General features: G+C 29.6%; 1 protein-coding gene across 12 annotated transcripts in view; it reads left to right on the top strand.

The window, feature by feature from the left end:
- Positions 1 to 21,848, top strand: part of LOC127279858 (1-phosphatidylinositol 4,5-bisphosphate phosphodiesterase gamma-1) — a 449,077-nt gene that overhangs the window by 4,104 nt on the left and 423,125 nt on the right. The gene's annotated exons all lie outside the window — the stretch shown is intronic.

Below are 21,848 nucleotides of genomic sequence, written 5' to 3'. Positions count from 1 at the left end.
ATTTACTTAATGTACTTAAGTATGTAAAAATAATAATAATTATAATATTAATAATTTTATTATATTTATATCATTATTGTTACCTATTATTTTTTTATACAATATATATTCTATTATTATTATTATCAATTTAATATTTATTAATTAAGTAATATATTATTTATTTTTGTTATGATCATTAAATTGTTATTTATTAATTGTCTATGATATCCCAATCAAAAATTTACTAATGGCGCAGTACTGACAAATACTGGCGCATTACTGGCACCCAGTATTGGCGCCAGAGTTGGCGTAACTTTGGGATGATAACATTTTACCAGTATTGGCTACCAGAGTTGACACCGCAGTATTGGTAACCACTACTGGTTCAGTACTGGCCGACTACTGGCAGTTTTGTATTTTATTGAATACGAAAAGAAAGCTTTAACTGTAACAGAGATAAGTTTCACTCCAGGTAATACTTTTTTGGTATACTTAGGAAAAAGTGTCTGAAATTAATAGTAACCCAACACAAATTAAATATTAATTAAATTAGTCAACTAACTAATTAATATTTTATTATATAAAATCGAAAACACAAAGAATTTTCATTTCTTCTTATATTATATATTGCAAATTATTATTTTAAAAAATCAAAAAATAAATCTAAAAATTTGTTTATTATGAAACCAAAGTTTTTATAGTATATAAAAACAGTTCAGTAAAAATAAACATGTTTATAAAATAATTATAATGTATATAATTATGCAATTAACTATTTAATTATTTTATTATTCACCTTAATTTATTAATTATTATATTAAATATAAATAAATTAATATTGAATTCAATTCAATTTACATAAAATAAAATTAGTTTACAAATTAACTCATCACATATATAATGATTAATTAAATAATAATGAATACTAAGTTCCTGAAATTAAGTAATTATTAAAAAAATTATCTAAATTATTTTTAAATTAACATTAAATTTTTTATTATAATTCACTTTTGGAAAAAAAACTGTAGAATAACATCCAGAAACAAATTACAATAATTTTATTGATATTTTATATTTGTGCAATTTTACTTGCGATTGTATTTAATTTTTTAAATAAAATTTATATTATAAATTTTATTTTAAAAAAAATTAATTTTTTATAAACGTTTCTAGTTAAACGTTACAAAAACTTTATAGATAATATGTCGCACCCAGTCTTCCATGATTATTTTCTACATGAGAATATTTTGATCGAATCGAAAGAAATTAAAACGACAATCTTCTTGCTAATTCAAGAACATCCTATTACATCCTGTATACATCCTATTCATTTCATGTCCCTACCGAAAGAATGGTACTGAATTGGAGTTGGCTTGAGTTCCACTTCAGTACCAATACCTGATAACCCATAAGAAGACATTTTTAAAGTACTTTAACAATAGTTTTAAAGGTATATAAGATCAACAAACCGTCTCTCACGATATACGTGTAAAACAGCAAAAAAAACATAATAGTTTGTAGAAAATTTCTGTTAAGTTTGGAAATTATATTGCAATCCCTCCTTAAACAATAGACCCCTAGGTCCTTTGTTGAAGGATTAAAATTTTAACCCGAGTTTTATTGCTTAAAAAATTTATAATTTTAATAACTCAACTTTAAAAAATATATATTGAGATTCGTTAATATTTCCAGATTATGAATATCTAAAATTTATCAAAAAATAATTGGGTAAGAATTCCTGAAGTGGCCCCCAAATATTTTTTGTGTAATAGAAAAAAGTGATACTCATATATTTTAGTAGTCCATGATGTCACTAAAAAAACCCCTGAAACGATTTTTCAAAATTCGAATTTTTTCATAAGTTATAAACAATTAAACTTTTTTGCAACGTTTTGGAAAAAATTCTGTATCTTGAAATTGGCCGAACCGATTTTAATAAAAATTGGTTTGGAGAAAGATTAAGATACGTACTTTTGATAAATAAATAAATTATGAATAAAAAGTATAATTTGTTTAAACAAATTATATTGTTAATTTTGAACTTTATAAATTAACAATGTTCTCAGTCGATTTTTCCAATTTTTTTTATAGCATCATAAAAAGGGGCTTTTCACGATTCCATGACAAAAATAAAAAAGTGGGATTCTCAAAAACTTTAGAAGATACAGAATTTTTAGTCTTAACGCGCGCGAGTTTTCTGAGCAGCTCACGCATACGGCGCGGCATCTCCCGCGCGCCCCGCGCCAACCAAGACTCCATGAAAGTTCCCGATTATAATATTTTATTAACTCAATTAAACTAAACAGTTGTTTATATGTATTTTATTATTCATATCATTTTTGTTTATATTTAATAATTTTTATTATTTATAAAATTTCTGTTTATAATAAGTTTCTGATTATTTAATTTTAATGATAAATTTTCAACGATTTTTAATTGCTTTGTTTATGTATCAATGAATAATAAAATATATTATTGCGAATCCGTGTTTTATTTTTCTAGACCGCATTGTTTAACGTTTGCTGTCAAAATTTTAACAAATTTCACGTTTATGCGCACTGAATGAAAATTTGCGCGTTTTCACGTGAAAACAAAAGAATCGCGACAATCGTCTGGTCATTCACCTAACATGATAATTTCGTTTTTAGATCATAGTATTTTCTTTACGTATACATAAATGTAAGTCCGTGTTTGTTGTTTCGATTAGTATTTTTCACGTTGTATATTAAAAATTTTACTTTTTCGCGTATGTGCTATAAAAACAAATCTTAAAATATGCCAAAAGCAAATACTTGCTGCAACCCGTTGAAAAAAAACGAACATAAAGCAGTTTATAAAAATCTTGTGAAAGTGCCTAATTCGTGGAATTATAGATTTAAAAATTTAATAGGACAGTTCATTTGTTTTTCGTGCAAAGCAGCCATCAACAAATTAAAGAAAACGAAAACGTTTTATAAGCCAAAAATTATTAATTATTAAAAAAATGATATGCATAATAAAATACATATAAACAACTGTTCAGTTTAATTGAGTTAATAAAATATTATAATCGGGAACTCTTATATGGAGTCTTGGTTGGCGCGGAGCGCGCGGGAGATGCCGTGCCGTATGCGTGAGCTACTCAGAAAACTCGCGCGCGTTAAGACTAAAAATTCTGTATCTTCTAAAGTTTTTGAGAATCCCACTTTTTTATTTTTGTCATGGAATCGTGAAAAGCCCCTTTTTATGATTCTATAAAAAAAATTGGAAAAATCGACTGAGAACATTGTTAATTTATAAAGTTAAAAATTAACAATATAATTTGTTTAAACAAATTATACTTTTTATTCATAATTTATTTATTTATCAAAAGTACGTATCTTAATCTTTCTCCAAACCAATTTTTATTAAAATCGGTTCGGCCAATTTCAAGATACAGAATTTTTTCCAAAACGTTGCAAAAAAGTTTAATTGTTTATAACTTATGAAAAAATTCGAATTTTGAAAAATCGTTTCAGGGGTTTTTTTAGTGACATCATGGACTACTAAAATATATGAGTATCACTTTTTTCTATTACACAAAAAATATTAGGGGGCCACTTCAGGAATTCTTACCCAATTACATTTAAGAAAGTTATAATTTATCTCGTATACCTTAAGTTTCACAAAAAAAATGGACATCATTTTTGAATTTAGCTGCCAAAGGACATATCATATGCATAATAATGTATGAAAATAATATAAATCCAGGAAAATCAAATATAATATTGAAATAAACATATTGAAAAAGCTAGTCGCTTTTCACTTTTTTTGAGGGTATTAACGGTAACTCGATCCTTTTCGCAGGTAAATTTCCCAGTTCCATTTCAGTACCAAAATGCACCAAATTAGTACTGAGTTGGTACTGAGCCCTCAGTTCCAATTTTCCAGTACCAATCCAGTACCACCCTTCCGGCAGGGGTTGTTTCAAGATAAAAGATTCTTGACAAGAATTTTGTCATTTTATATGCTGCACGGGGAAAAGAGAAACATTAGACTAACACCGTTTTCCGATTGGTTCAACGTCAGAGGGCGCTGTCGGCTGTGTCTGTTAGATCAACTTACTCTTGAGAAGAGAGCATTTAACATGAAAAGTCTGTTGAATCAATGCCGAAATCATGACAGGGCCCACTGACGTTGAACCAATCGGAAAACGGTGTTAGTCTAATGTTTCTCTTTTCCCAGTGTGTCAATATATTGTTAAAATATTGCAGAAAATATTTCAGATTAATGGAAAAGGAAGCGCAAGGAACTTCTATAAAGTAAATTAAATTATTTAATGTTCTATTCACTGAGTTTTTAAATTTATATTGATTTTTAATTATATAAAAAAAATTAAAAACAGTTTTGATCTTTACATTAAAAACCCTTATATTCTTGCTAATTTCTCATTTATATTTAGATTTTTATAACATAGAAATATTTTCTAACCTGTTATTTTATATTTATTTATTATTATTAAAAGCATTTTTATTTTTAACTTATATATAATTGCATAGTGTTGACAATGACCAAGAAGACGTTGTTTTCCAAAATAAGCGTCGAAAACTTAATAAAAAACCCATACAAGATTCCTTTGAATTTTGCTATGATTTGCATAAGGTGAAATGGGCAAAATGTAAAATGTGTTGTTTACATGATCCAGTAAATGTGAAGCCTATTAAAATGAAGAATAGTAATACCACCGGGGTTAAACGACATCTCAAAATGTTACATCCTAACCCAGCAAACACGTTCTATAATTGTTCTATTAAAATTAAAGAACATTGTTCTAGAACAATTGTGCCATCAATAACATGTAGCAGTTATAAAACCAAATGGTAAAAGTGTTCTAGAACAATGTTCCTAATATGTTACATAAGTGATTTATTTTTTTGTTCCAGAACTGTTCTTAGATGTAAGTTCCATAAGTGTTATAGAACATATAAGTCACGAATGTTCTAAAAATTTTGTACTTTTTTTGTTCTAGAATTGTGACATAATATTATGTCATCTTTCTGGACAATATTCTCTTTTTGTTATAGAATAAATCCGGAACTTTGATCTTAAATTATTCTGTAACAAATATTCTATATGAGTTCTAAAACATAGATGTCACAAATGTTCAAGAAATTTTGTCCCGCTTCTGCTCTAGAACTGTGCTGAAAGACTATTACATGATATTTCTAGAACAGAATGCTATACTTTCAATACCAAAAAAAACTAGAATGACGTTTTTTTACATGAACCCCCTCCTCCCTCTACAGTTTTGCATAAAACTTAATAATAATTTGTAGGTAAAGTACTTACCCATAGTACTAAAATTTGTGCAAATTTCATCCCGACCCAAAACCTTCAATTTTAAAGTTGTATCACTTTAGGAATTTTGCCTCATATATATATATATATATATATATAAATTGCTAATATTAAATATTAAATAATATAATATAAATCACTATTATGAGTGTTACGTCCGACAACGCAACATAGTTATTTAATTTTAATTTATTTTTGAGTCTAGACGCATTGTCCACAACTCAGGAAACTTTCAAATTGGTTCGTTTTATTTGAAGGAGAATTTAAAAGAATTGAAAAGATAATAACACAGGCACACAAAAAAAAGTTGTCTGTTTCTTGAACTAGACATATATTTCCTATAGTATTTTGGGCCGCTAAAACCGAATCTGAGCTCAGAATTGCTCCATCACCCTCAGTTTTTTTTTAAATCGACCAAAACCACCCCTAAGCGGACAAATTCACACTTCGGAGATAAAAAATAAATCAACTTATATTTTAAGAAAACCGAATTTTACATCTACGAAACTTTGCTCCACTAACTCAAAAACAAAGCCAGCATTGATCCAGCACCCCCTGAATTTTTTTAATTGAAAAAACTACCCCTGATCTGAAGAATAAAATTCAGGAGATAAAACAATAAAATAACTGATTGACAAATTTTATAACCAGAAATTTTTACTCTAGCAAGGCAGAAACAAAGCCAGAAATACTCCCTCACCCTCTAAATTTTTTTTAAATCGAAAAATCACCCTTAAATAGTAAAATTCAAATTTAAGAAGTAAAAAAATACTATATTACCGGCTTTTTTTAAATACAGAACCTTACATGTATGTAGTTTTGCTCTACTAACTTAAAAAATAAAGCCAGCATTGATCCATCACCCTCTGAATTTTTTTAAATGGAAAAAACTACCCCTAATCTGAAGAATCAAATTCAGGAGATAAAACAATAAAATAACTGATTGACAAATTTTATAACCAGAAATTTTTACTCCAGCAAGGCAGAAACAAAGCCAGAAATACTCCCTCACCCTCTAAATTTTTTTTAAATCGAAAAACAACCCTTAAATAGTAAAATTCAAATTTAAGAAGTAAAAAAATATTATATTACCGGCTTTATTTAAATACAGAACCTTACATGTATGTAGTTTTGCTCTACTAACTCAAAAAAAAAAGCCAGCATTGATCCATCACCCTCTGAATTTTTTTAAATGGAAAAAACTACCCCTAATCTGAAGAATCAAATTCAGGAGGTAAAACAATGAAATAACTGATTAAAAAAGTTTATAACCAGGTATTTTTACTCCAGCAATGCGGAAACAAAGCCAGAAATGCTCATTGCTAGAGTAAAAATACCTGGTTATAAACTTTTTTAATCAGTTATTTTATTGTTTTACCTCCTAAGTTTGATTCTTCAGATTAAGGGTAGTTTTTTTTATTAAAAAAATTCAGAGTTTGATGGATCAATGCTGGCTTTTTTTTAGTATTTCTGGCTTTGTTTCTGCATTGCTGGAGTAAAAATACCTGGTTATAAACTTTTTTAATCAGTTATTTTATTGTTTTACCTCCTGAATTTGATTCTTCAGATTAGGGGTAGTTTTTTCCATTTAAAAAAATTCAGAGGGTGATGGATCAATGCTGGCTTTATTTTTTGAGTTAGTAGAGCAAAACTACATACATGTAAGGTTCTGTATTTAAAAAAAGCCGGTAATATAATATTTTTTTACTTCTTAAATTTGAATTTTACTATTTAAGGGTTGTTTTTCGATTTAAAAAAAATTTAGAGGGTGAGGGAGTATTTCTGGCTTTGTTTCTGCCTTGCTGGAGTAAAAATTTCTGGTTATAAAATTTGTCAATCAGTTATTTTATTGTTTTATCTCCTGAATTTTATTCTTCAGATCAGGGGTAGTTTTTTCAATTAAAAAAATTCAGGGGGTGCTGGATCAATGCTGGCTTTGTTTTTGAGTTAGTGGAGCAAAGTTTCGTAGATGTAAAATTCGGTTTTTTTAAAAAATAAGTTGATTAATTTTTTTTCTGCGAAGTGTGAATTTGTCCGTTTAAGGGTGGTTTTGGTCGATTTAAAAAAAAACTGAGGGTGATGGAGCAATTCTGAGCTCAGATTCGGTTTCAGCGGTCCAAAATACTATAGGAAATATATGTCTAGTTCAAGAAACAGACAACTTTTTTTTTTGTGTGCCTGTGTAATGCACTAAATACAACAAAATCTTTTCGGAAGGTGTATAATAAAAAAATAACGATCAAATCTTTTTTTAAAGGATAGAAGGAACTAAAATGCGCAACTTAATCGCACCACGTCCTTCGGAATTAGAAGTATGACAAAAAAAATAGATGAGAGGAGAAAAGTAATTTAGTATGCAATAAAAGTACTTACTTTTTTCTTTTTTATTTATAATTGTTGAAGCTCGTTGAAAACTCGTTTAAATTGGAATTTTAGGTCTTGGCTTCGTATGATGATTTAAGAAACTGACTCGTAATTGAACTGAGAATTAAACTGACTGCTGAGAATTAAGAATTGAACTAATTGAACTTAGAAATGATAATTGAGAATTTTTGACTGACTTGAACTGAGAATTTATAAATTTTGACTGACTGCACTGAGAATTGAAAAATTTAACTGCCGTTTTAATTCAAATCTTCAGTTTTTATATTATTATCCCTACTTAAATTTTTTAGTTGGGTGGAAATTTGGAGATGAATATTTTATAGAGTGGGAAGTTAAAAAGATCAGTGATTGGCTTTTTTTATGAAACAAAATAGGAGAACTTATCTAAAAGAAAGATGTCATTGGATCTTTCAGGCCCAGCCTTGCAAGGGATGACTTTGCGTGGGCGTATCTTTAAGATTAGGGTGTTTCGAAAAAGTGGGGAACTATAGTTTACACTATTTTTAAAAGATGGAGCCAAAATTCACTTTTTAAACGAATTTTCAAAATTACAAAAATTCTTAAAATTATTTATGAAATACATGTTTTTATGAATATTTAATTACATAATATTAAAAATTTACGCATTCAATTACACACACATACTTTTTTTATACATATATATATATAAAAGATAGTTAAGTAAAATTAATTATATATAATTAAATGACAATAGTTAAAAAAGAAACATGTAAAATTTCTGTTACTTATAGTGTAAATGATTAATTATTTTCATAATAATGTTTAAAATTTCAATATTAATCTAAATTGTTAATTAAGATTTAATTAATTTTATTTTTTTAGGAATTTGAATATATAATTATAAATAATAAATTAATTTGAAATTCCAAACATTAATATTAAAACTTAACTAAACAAGTTGTAAACTCAGATGTTCATTACATGAACATTTTGCTTCCTTTTTACGATCAGCAAAAAAATTTGCTTCCTCATGGAGAAAGCAAAATTTTATTGCCAAAATGTGAATTTTTGATTTTTAAGATTCATTAATTCTTTAAATTTACCTCAAATGTATACTTTATATATATCGATCGATTCGTCTTGACGTAAGGAATACGATTTTATTATATATAACCTTAAATTTTTCTATTTAAAAATTTTTTCGATTAAAAAAAAATTTTTGGAAAAAAGACGATAAAATTTTTTTTTTGGGGTATTTTTTAAAATCCTTTGGTCAGATTTGAGATATTAATATGATAAATGAGCCTACCAAATTTTATGTAAATCCATTAAAACCTGTTAAAGTTATCTTCTAAACAAAAAAGGGATCAACACACACACACATACATACATCCGGACAATTGATCAGGATCTCATATAACATGTTTCTATAAAGAAAAAAATTTGTTTCCGCCACTTTGAAAAGTTTTATAAACGAAAGGACTATAAAGCTTCCTCCACGAGGAAGCAAAATTAAAGAAATATTTTTAAGAATTATTTAAAATTCACTAATTCGACGTGTGAGATACTATTTAAAAAAAATCGGACAAGTGCGAGTTACACTCGCACTGAAATCGAGGGTTCCGTACTCGAAGCGAACTTATTTGGTATAAAAACAAATGTTTAAAAAATATGTGTTGTATGACAACTAATATAAGTGATACGAAGAGGAACAGTTTTCTTGAATTTTACAAAATTGTTCCTTTTTGTATCACTTATATTAGTTGTCATACAACACATATTTTTTAAACATTTGTTTTTATACCAAATAAGTTCGCTTCGAGTACGGAACCCTCGATTTCAGTGCGAGTGTAACTCGCACTTGTCCGATTTTATTTGTTTTAGAGTTGTAACGACTGAAGAAATAAACTCAATCATGTTTATTAAATTATTTCTATAATCTACACATAAAAATACGTAAAAATAGTAAATTTGAAGCCCTTTAGAAAAAATTTTTTCCTTTATTGGGAGAAAATTCATGATTTTTTCTAAAATTATCAGTTTTTTCTTGACAGCCCCAGAAAAATCAACTCCAATCATCCTCGCTATATTTTTTTTGTAATCTACACGTAAAAATACGTAAAAATATATAAATTTGAATCACTTTAGATCAACGTTTTTGCGGAAAAATACATTTTTTTCTTAAATTTATCATTTTTCTTCAAAAATTTGATAAAAATTGATCATCAACTCCAATCGTGCTTACATTTTATCCCTGTATTTTTCACGCAAAAATACAGTTTTACAGCAAATATGAACAATTTGGGTTGAATATTGTGTGCGCTAGGGAGAATAAATCATTTTTTTCGAAATTTTTGATTTTTCCTTGACAACGCTATGTAAATTGATCCGAATCAAGTTCGCTATAATTTTTCCTGTAATTTTCACGTAAAAATACATAAGTGTACCAAATTTGAGCTCTTTATGTTAAAAGATGTGGCTGCTAGGGGGGGGGTACATAGTCATTTTTAGGCATTTTTCGTAAAAATTCATGGTTTTTCCTTGACAACGCTATATTAATCAATTCCAATCAAGTTCGCTATATTTTTCCTGTAATCTACACGCGAAAATACATATGTGTACTAATTTTCAGCCCTCCAAATAAATTTGTGTGGCCGTTAGGGGGGGGGGGTACACGATTTCAAAAAAACCGATATTAATAGGGTTCCGAACCGAGTACGGAACCCTAAAAATAGAAATAAAACAGACTTTGTATCCTAATATTTTTTTATAGTTTTATGACTAACAGATGTAATTTTTGATGGTATAAACTCTTGTGGGAAAGTGATAAGATAGGAAAAAGACCCCAGCAGTCAACAGCTGGAAGGATGCACTTTAGAGATTCTAAAAGATTTAATAGCTATATTCTTATCTATATTGAATTTTTCAAATTTCAAAGTGCATCCCACGAGTGTAGACTACTGAAAGTACTTTGTCTCGTTATCGGTTCTAAAAGAAAGACAAACAATTTACACAAAAAATATGAGACGTAGTTTAGATAAAACAGATGTTTTCCCATGTAGAATTGATACAAAAAATTAAAAGTTACATGAGTAATATAAATTATATTAGTTAATTAAAAAAACTTTACTGTTTCAACATTGTTACTTAATTACTTTTTTTGGAGAAAATTGAAATTTATATGTACTGTCCACTTGACTAAAGCAAAGATTTATTTCCTTTCAAATTAAAAAGTAAAAGGTAATAAATTTTAAAATACAATAAGTAAAAGATTTAACAATTTTTACATTTATTTTATTTAACATATTTAAGAATTAACAAATAAAAATTATTTATATTGTTAAAAATTATTAATATTTTAGAAACGATATACTAATATACTCATTGTAATAAACAATAAACAACTAAAAAATTGTTTGATGGTTTTACAAAATAATAAACCTATCTATTTAATGTGTTTGTTACAAGGAACATTTCGTAAGAATCCTTCATAGCCTCCCTTGGTCGAGCGCGTCTAGGTGCAGTTCTCAGTACGCTTGAGCCCTGCAGTGTAGGTACACTAGTGATAGTCGAGAGCTCGAATCTCAGAAGTCAACCGGTTAAAAAATTTCGAGAATGTGTTTGGATTACTAATTTTTTTATTTTATCAACATTATCAACATCAAATTAAAACAAAATATGACACTCTCTTAATTTATTATATTAATTTTAACTGTATTTTTTTGTAACAAAGTTCTATATTTGTTACATATGTGTTATATAAGATGTTGTTACTGGATTTAAAAAATTTGGAATTGATTTATATAATCGTTACATATCTGTTATAAATCACTAGTAACAGTGTTATGTATTTGTTACATATCTGTTACAGAGATCAGAGCTGAGATTTATCGTTACCTGCTTGTAACATGCTACAAGTTTGTGACAGAACGTGTTACATCTTGTTATATAACAAATATATAACCATTACGTATTCGTGTTTGCTGGGAATGTATTTAAAGAACCATATGTTGAGGACACCACAAATGTATTTTTTTTGTTAATGTTTAATTATTTGTAGTTTTAACAATTTTTATTGTGTCAAATAACATTGGTTTTTTTATTAATTATTTATTTAAAATACTATAATGAATAATAAAAAATTACGTAATTAAAAATATTAATAATTAATTATTCAATTAACCTTTTATTCGCATTGTAAAATATTTATAGTGAAATTAATATAAATATTAAATATGTGTTTCAACAAGAAAAATTTTATGAAATGGTGGTGAATTGGGTTGCGCTAAAACATCTTCCATTTAGATTTTTCGATGATAATGAGACATAAGAATTATTCTTTTAAATAAACCCCTTAGCGCAATCGATTAAAAAGTATGATTGAAGACAGGTTTTCGAAAATGTAATTGAGTGTTCAAAAAATCCTTCAAACCAATGCTTCTAAAATATCGTTCACTTTGGATGGTTGGACGACAATGACTCATCGTGGATATAACGGAATAACATGTCACTTCATTGACGACGATTGGATACTGCACTCAATAGTTCTTGTTTTTTGTCCAGTGTTGTCAGATGCCTATGGCGCTTTCCCCCTAGATTGCTAGATATTTTCCACTAAAAATAAATTTTTTCCACAAAAAATTTGTTCCCCTAATTTTTACTAGAAAAATAAAAATAAATAAATAGAAAACGTAAAAATTCTTAACTCAACGCAAAATTTAAAATTTTTGACACTAATTATGCAAAAGTTATTTAAACTTAGAGAATAGTTTAAGGGGGTCATCCCAACTGAACGCTGTTTTTTTTCACTTTTTTCGGGATTTCTTTCTGGGAAAGTGAATAAAACTACAACTGTGAACTTTTTCCTATATATTTATTAATATTTTGAGCCAACATTAAAATATTTTGAGACCAAAATAATGGCTCTATCCTTAGATTTTTCACTATGAACTTACTCATTAAAAAAAAACTGCAAAAAGGCTGCCACGATAGCGGGACTTCTATTAATCTGAAACCAAAAAACCAAATGGCATTTTAATCTGTGAAGTAGCAGCTTTTATAGGAACTAGGATAAATCAAAAATATTAAAAATTGAATATTTGGCAGGTTGTTAAACATTTTTTATGAATTTTGGTGTTTTTTGCTACTTTTCAAGTGTGTAAAACAAAAACGGGTTGATGAATCAGAATTATCCTAGTTCAGATAGGACAAATATTAGTACTGAGTAAGTCATATAAATTTGGAGAAAATCCGTTGAATAGATTTTGAGTTATGGTGGCAGCCAATTTTTAAAATCCTGTTTCGAGAAAAACGCGTTTAAAGATTGACATACGAAAATCACTTATAAAATTTTGACTTACCCTTAATCTGCTATGCCTGGTCCGTAAAGTGCTCCTTCTTCTTCTTCGAAAAATGCTTGCAAAGCAGATTGTTCGTTTCTGGACTCTGTCCTCGCTTTTTTGGCGCCGTCGCTCAAGCGTAGTTCGGAACGGGAGATGCGTGCATTATTACGGCGATCCACATAAGCTTGCGTGATATGATTTATAGGGCAACCCATTGTTTCCATCACTTTTGCAATTCCATCAAAACCTTCATTAAAGATGATAACGGCAAGAAAAGTGGCTATTTCCACTACCTTGGTGCCAGAATGAAGGTGTTTTGGAGCAAAAGTCCAGATCAGTGAATTTATGGATTCATTGTTATTTTGGGTTTCCGCGCCTAAACATCTAATCAACAGATCATCCTTTGTCAAATCTTTATAAATGGGTTTGATTACTGCTTGAACTTCTGCAGTTAGAGCTGGCTTAACATGGTGGAAATTACGGAGTTCCCCTGCAGCTTCTGCCTTGCGCCATTTACACCAGCTGTCTTCACCTACTGGACAATTTTGGTGCTGTGGCTTTTGATCTGTGGAACATTTGTGGAAGAATGTTGCCCAAATTTCATTCTTCATTTCAGCAATCGAGTCTGTGTGTCGTCGAATACCTAAGCCGTAAAATTTAGTTAATTCATTAATCAGCTTATCAGTCAATTTTCCAGCTCCTTTTCCTCCAATTCCTTTGTTGTTTTTCTTGGCGTTCCGGAGTCGCGTTCCCATTCTCTTCTCGACATGCCCCACACATTCCTTTTTTATGACTGACTGATCTTCTCCGTATGGCTCAGTTTTGAGAATCCCGTTAAACGTTTTGCTGTCACCAACTCCAACGTAAGTAAGATACTTTACGACATGTTTTTCTTCAGATCGCAAAAACATTTGCACAATGGCATCGACTTCCATTTTTCCAGAGCTTCCTGTGTGATTTATACTGCATTCAGCTTCATGACTTTGAAGCCATACCTCGTAAGCAATCGAATCACTATCTTTTTTACTTTTCCACAAGTTACATCCCCCACAGAAGCTACTCATAACAGATGTATCCACAACTTTACTGGAATATTTAGCAACTAATGTGGAAATACCAAACAAAGATGAAAATCCTCGCTTCTTCCAAGTACCGTCACCCGAAACTGTGAATTCGTCCTCAGGCTTTCCAGCTTCTTTATTCATTTGCTTCTCCTGAGTTACGGCAAATGATAGAACAGTTTCATAAACAGCAGATGCAGCTGTGCGAATATTTTGTAAGATTAGCGCATACGTAGAATTTCCGATGCCAGAACATATGCCCATTAAGCTGCAGAAAAGATTCAATCCTTCATGGCCGATTCCTAATAATCGCATTACAAAAACAACACGTCTATTCACTTCATACACATTTCCTATCAAAGGGCAAGAGTTGATCGTTTGAGTATTTTTACATTTACACGAAACACAGATTTTAAAACCCAAGCCTCGTAAATTGGATTGCGAAAAAGTCACATCACCTTCACACATTTTGCACTTTACATTTGCAGAAATAGCTGAAAATACACTAGTAAATTGTAAAATACAATACACAAAACTTGAATCAATTGGTACTTTTAAGTTCATGTTTCCTAAAAGTTTCTTCGCTGACGTTGAGGTAAATTCTGTTTCCTGTTCTTTTGAATGACGATTTCTATGAAATGACCGTTTTTTATTTCTAAAATGTCGAACAGGAGCAACTTTACTCCCTTTTGTAAAATTCATTTTAAAAACTATTCACTTCAAGTAAAAAACAAGTATCATTGCAAAGTACATTTCAGTTTGAAAGCTATGTGCTATGTACACTAAGTCAATAATAAACTAACCGTAAGATCGAAATACGTGACTGAATTTTTAAAATGCAACGTCTTCTGATAAACTATTTGCAATTAGAGCTCTTAAGGCGCTTGTATACCTCACCGATCCCGAGTATACTTCTGTCGTGTACTATTGGAGTAAAAGAAACAAAAGATATTTCTGTCTCTTTTACTCCAATGGTACACGACACAAGTATACTCGAGATAGGTGAGGTATACAAACGCCTTTAGATATAAAACTTAAGAGTAAACGATGTTGTAAGCCGCTCCTTTACCAGTGCTTGAACGCCCGATCAAAACACCTTGCCTAATTTGCTCTATAACTCCCCAACGACTTCGAATATTGAAAAATCCTTTTAGACGCATATTCTACTTAAGATATAGATCAAATTTATGCAAAAAAAAATCGATTTTTTGAAACGAACAGTTGGGATGACCCCCTTAATAAAATTTAATATAGTTCAAGGTAATAAATATATAACAATAATGATAGACATTTTTTTGGAATTTCATTTATTTAAATATTAATTCCAGTTACAATTTATTTATAAAATTTATGAACTTAAGAACATGGAATAGACATTGCATTAATAAAATAAACTTTACGAATAAACTGTACTAAACAGCAGTGCAGGGCTTGGCACGTAGAAGAGCATCCTTTCTTATAGAACTGTGTGACTAATTTTGATTGTCCCAGTCTGAACATTTGCTCAATCGCCATCAGTGTAACCAATCAAATTCACTTAAATAGTTTAAACTTAGTGATCACACTTTTAATACTTTAGATATAATTTACGTAGAATAAATTACATTTAAGTAAAAACACTAAAAAAACCAGTAAAAAAAAAGATACTAAATTTCCTACTACAATATTTATCATACTAAAAATGTTACTGGAGGACCAAAATCTTACTAAATTTAGTGGGAAAACCACTAACTTGGCAACACTGTTTTTGTCCTTGTTTTGGTGCTCATACGGAAAAGGATATAGCGCAATGTTTCTACGATGCTATTAATAATTATGGAATAAAAAATAAGGTTTTAGGAATAACCGTTGATAATACGTCAGCAAATGACCGGTTTATGTATGAGTTATCTTTCTTGATAAATTTCGATTATAGAAATCAACATTTCAAATGCTACGCGCACATTGTCAACATTGCGGTTCAAAGTATGTTAAAAATACTGGGTTTTGCTAATTTCGATGATGAGGAACAGGAAGAAATGAGTGATGAATTGTATCTGGAAAATAAATCGGAAGAAACTGATCTTGGTGCGGAAGATCAAGAAAATGAAAGATGCGTAGATGAGGTTTTAAATGATATCGAAGACTTGGCTGAAGCCATCTGTATCATCAAGTGATTTTTTTTTCTTCTTTATTCAAAGTATTTCGAAATGACAGACGAACTCGACAGGGTGGAGGAGTTTTGGTGGCTGTCAACAAGTCCTTCAAAGTAACAGTTATTGACTTTTCTTCTGTTAATGTTATTAATGAAAATATAAGTAGCATAGGTCTTATTATTGACAGGTGTACTGTTTCGTCAATATCAATCTTCCTCCTAATTTATCAATTCAGGAATTTTCAACATATCTTTCAACATTTAAAGACATTCCTATCTTAAACAACTACCCCATTTTTGTTTTCGACGATTTTAATGTACCAAATTATGTGAGATATATTGATGATCATAAGTCTGACTCCAGATGTATTTCTTTAGAAAATTTCGCTCAGTTTCTTAACCGACTTCAATATAATTTTGTTTACAATAAAAATGACAGAATTCTTGATTTAATTTATTCAAATATATCTGTAATGACAATACGAGCGCTATGCCCTTTAGTCACTGAAGACTCACATCATCCCGCAATTGCTGCTGAAATTCTGTTAACATCTACTCACAAATATATATCATCAAGTTTCAATAAAGTAGAACCACAATTAAACACTGTTCTTAACTTTCGTAAAGCAAAATTTGATCTTTTATATGCAACGCTTTTTTCTGTTGAATGGAACTTTTTGAATGATTTTGACGATGTGAGGCTTTTTTAGCAAAATTAAATGAAATATTTCATCAATTTGTTCCAAAAAAGGTTTTCCATAATAAATGTACTCGTCGTTATCCACCATGGTTTACTCAAACAATTATAAACGATGTGCGTGCAAAAAACAATATCTTAAAGAAACATGGACATATATCAGATTACTATGTATCTCAAATTAAACTTTTATCGAAATTAATTCATAAAAATATAAAAACTGAATATAATAAGTATATAGCTGACGTTGAATCTAATATATCAAAGGATCCTAATACTTTTTGGTCGTATGTTAACAATACAAAAAAACTACCTTCATTACCAGATGATATGTATTTCAATGGTGAACTATGCGATACTCCACAAAAATTGTTGATTCCTTTTCTCAAATGTTTGCCAAAGTTAACTGCAATAATATTACATGTTCAAATAAACATAATATTTTTGAAGTTCAATGCGACACAAGGAGCGAACTTTTCCAGTTGTCACCTGATCAGGTTCTCAAGGCCGCGAAATCTTTGAAGCAGACTTTTGTATCGGGATTGGATGGAATACCGAGCTTTTTGGTCAGAGACTGCGCGTCGATTCTAGCATATCCTTTAACTATAATTTACAACCTTGCTTTGAGACAATCGGAATTTCCCTCAGTCTGGAAATCAGCGAAGATTATACCTGTTTACAAGAGGTCCGGTGATAAGTCTGATTGTAGCAATTATAGACCAATTGCCCTTATACCTAATTTTGCTAAAGTCTTTGAATTTGCTATTGCTCCTTACCTTACGAACGCACTAAAAATAGTTATTCATGAACAACAACATGGGTGTATACCTAAAAAATGTACCATTACCAATCTAGCTGAATTCATGACTATCCTTCAACAGTCGCTACAATCAGGCTATCAAGTCGATGTCTTATATTTGGATTTTGAAAAGCTTTTGATTCTATTGATCACCAGATTCTGACCGAGAAGCTTGATATGTTAAATATACCGTGGAACCTAAGGAGCACTCTCATGAACTACCTGCTCCACAGATGCCATCGCGTGGCTGTTTGAAATTGTCTTTCGTCAACGATGATACCAGTTAAAGGTGTTCCTCAGGGTTCGTCTTTTGGGTCTCCGCTTTTTACACTGTATGTTGATAGTATTGTTGATTGTGTTAAATCTTATATTTTATTGTTTGCAGACGATGTAAAAATTTTTCGAATAATACAATCAACTGACGATAGCGATGTGCTAAGTAAAGACCTTGAAGCTTTTCATGAGTGGTGTAATGTTAATAAATTAGATTTAAATTTGAAGAAATGTCAAACCATAACATTTTCTAAATCGTGTTTTCCAGTTCTTTATCCGTATATGATCGGCAATCAGTTGATTGAAAGAGTTTTCTCTGTGCGTGACCTAGGAGTGACCTTTTCTTGCGATTTAACCTTCACTGATCACATTACAGCGAATGTGTCTACCGCATCCAAAGCATCGGAATACCTTATTGGGTGCTCAAAAAATTTTACAAACATTAAAACTTTTAAATTATTATTTAACGCAATGGTTCGCTCCGGTGCTGAGTATGCCTCACAAATATGGAACCCGTATTTTGAAAATATTCGCATGAGATTGATTCTGTTCAAAAAAGCCTTCTTAAATATTTAGCCTTTAGAGAGGATGGAATATATCCGGAACGTGGTTGCGATTATTTAAACTTATGTCAACGTTTTTATATTATTACTTTAAAGGAAAGACGAATCATTCTCACCGTAACTTTCCTTTTCAAAATAATCCATAATCAAATTAATTCACCATTTTTACTCAATGAGATAGCGTTTAGAGTACCTCGACTATCATCAAGAGACGTTAGACCTTTTCGGCTGCTAATTGTTAATACGTCGAGAGACTTCTGTGCTCCTATATTTTTTGCGTGTTTCCATGTTAACTAAATGTTTACAACCATGAAACCAGATCTTGACTTATTTGTTACATCTCAATCACGTTTTCTCAATAGTTTAAACAATTACATCATTTCGTTGCGCGAAGATTGATTGCATACTGTTTTCTTTAAATCTTTGTTTTGTATATTTTTCTATATTTTGGTTAGAAATTTAGTTACCCATTTATGGTTCCTAAGGACTGCGGGGAATGTATTAAATAAATAAATAAATAATACAGGACTTTTAAATATGAAATAGTATATTTCGTATCTGCGTTATGAAAAAGTTGAGTTTCATCAGTCCACCATATTAGGTTTTTTAATTTTGAGCTTGAAATAAAATTTTATGAGTTTTTTGTAGAACTCAATAGGTGTTTTATTAAATTTCAAAGTATCTTTAATTTAGAGTTTGGGAAAAGTTTTAAGAATGTTTCTTGGAAAAGTTATTGGAGGGCAAAGAGAACTACTATCAGAACTTTTAGAACCTAAAAGGTGTTGAAACAGAACTCCAATTATAAATCATGAAACTCAATTTTGAAATATTTATATTTTTTGGAATTTTAAAGTACTGTAGTTTCGTGAATTTTAAGTTTAGACTAATGATTTCGGCTGCAGATGTGCAGAATATCTTTTTGAAAGTAAGGGACTGCTTGAACTTAGCCCCTTATTATGAACAATTGATTTTTTTACAATTAATTGATAGCACTATTGGTGAAAAGCTTTGTTAAAATAATTTGTAGAACTTTAATTACTATTTCGAGAACTCTAATCACAACTAACGAAATATTAATTTTTGCAAAATTTTTTTTATTTTTGCTTCTTTCAAAGTTCTGTAGTTTCTTCGATTTTGTGGAACTTTCAATTTTTCTATAAGAGAACTCTAAAATTCTTCTGTAACTATCAACTCACCATGTCAGAAATCTTTTTTAGTCAATTTTAATGCTACGCGAAGTAAGCACCTAATTTTTTTTATTGTGTTTTTTAATGTTAACTGACATAACTATTAAAACAATCGTTATTGAACAACAAAACTATTCCTTAAGTACCCAGAACTATTGTGAATTTTTTTATTTCTTGAAAAAGTGGTGCTAATTTCACATGAGTCATTCAGAGGTGCAATTATGTAATTTCATTTTAACTTCCACATCGACATTGGCTTTCATAATAAGTTTCACTTTCGCTTTGACTTTTAATTTGACTCTGATTTCCTCTTTTCTATTTAGAAAAATTAGACAATAATGTCACTTTTATCCCTTTAACGCCTGATTTTTTTAAGTAACGAAAATTTTATCAACCACTGTAGTTCAGGGTTTTTAGGGCGCTGATTTTGAATCCGATATTCAGTTTTTAAAAATTTTCAAAATTTAAAAAGGCGGATCCAATATGGTGGATCGAACTTCTTGTTTTTAATCGGGGTTTTTAAAGTAGCTAAGTACTAAGCCGATGACAGTTTTCAGAAATACAGAATGGTGGATGCAATCTATCGATCCAAACTTCGGAAAGAAGAGCTTAACTCTTAAAAATGACTACTCGGCTTTCTCGCGATGGCTGTTTACGAATCCATTTTATATTTTCAAAGACGATAATTACATTCGTACTCAACGACCTCAAAAACCTGAGTAACGAATTGCAAGTAAATACAATCAATTTATAAACAAATCGTCCGCCATATTAGATCTGCCATTTTGAATTTAAAAAATTTTGAAAAACGGATATCGATTTTGTTATCAATGACTCCAAAAACCCCCGAGTAACGAATTTCTTTTAAATCCGATAATTTTTTAAAAATCGTCTGCCATATTGGATCCACCATTTTGAATTTTTTAAAATAACTGATATCAGATGCGTAATCAGTGACCCCAAAAACCTCCGAGTAGTCATTTTTGCTAACTTATATCTAAATTTTCTTTATAATTTGATATTTTGTTGAAAATCTTAGAAAAACATACTTGTGTTTTATTGCTACAAACAACATTTTCATTAATTTAATTTTTATAAAATTTTTCCATAAAGTTGAATAAATTTTTAGATTACTCACGTATCGTCACGAAACGCAGATTTCGAGAAACATATTTTTTACATAGTTAGACAAAATGAAAAATTATTTTATTTCCTCATATAAAGTTAATAAGAGTCATAAAACTTGTAATGACAGTTCTCGACTCTGGGATCGGACAAACCTTACAAAACAATAGACCTTCTTTAATGACGGTCGATGCCCGAAAGTCAGGTATATGAAACCGTCTCATAAAAGGACGAGGGAAAATCTTTGTTCAGGTAGCAATAGACAGATATTTCTCTCTTACTCTTTTTTAAGGAAAATTATGTAAGTCTTTCTTTGTCAGGTAACGCTCAAAATTTAACGCTCTCTTTTTCTCTCTTCTGTCCACAAAAATAATATAAGACTGTCTTGCTTTACCTAATTTGCATATCTACTCGTTTCATAGTAAGGATATTCTAACAGTGTGCCTTTGTTTGTAGTGCACATGTAAATAAGCAGGAATATCAGTTTTTCAGAGTCATAAGACTGCTTCTGTGCATTTGTAAGTCGTCACTATGTACAGAGACAATGGATTATCATACAGTAGGGGAAAGTGGAAAGTTGTGCTCTGGGTTTTTTTTTCGATCAAAACTATTGTATAATTTTTTTTTGGATGATTAAAATTCAAAACGGAAATAGATATTTTGTTTATTTTCGAAAATACTGGTTTTATGACTTTTCAAAAACAGTGGGGAGTTGTACTCCACCGTTGAAAATTGAAGAAAAAGACACATCTTTAAGAATATTCTTTATTTAAATTATGAAATGTGAAAAAGTAAGATAACATACATAAAATAAAGTAATAGATAAGATAATAAAAGATTAATTTTAGATAATTTAGATATGTAAAATAAAATTATTTTAAAAATAATTGAATAAAAATAATTCGATATTTTTTTGACATATATTTTTGACAAACAATTTGACGTGTTACTAACTGTAACTAATTAATGTAACTGTAACTGTAACTAATTAATTAATTTACTAATGTAACTAATTAAATTTAA

This window comes from Leptopilina boulardi, unplaced genomic scaffold (assembly GCF_019393585.1).
Source record: "Leptopilina boulardi isolate dan_hultmark-lab unplaced genomic scaffold, ZJU_Lbou_2.1 LbouV2_224, whole genome shotgun sequence".
In the NCBI taxonomy this organism is placed as follows: domain Eukaryota; kingdom Metazoa; phylum Arthropoda; class Insecta; order Hymenoptera; family Figitidae; genus Leptopilina; species Leptopilina boulardi.
The sequence above is the reverse complement of the archived record's forward strand: the minus strand, read 5'-3'. Positions and strand labels throughout refer to the sequence as shown.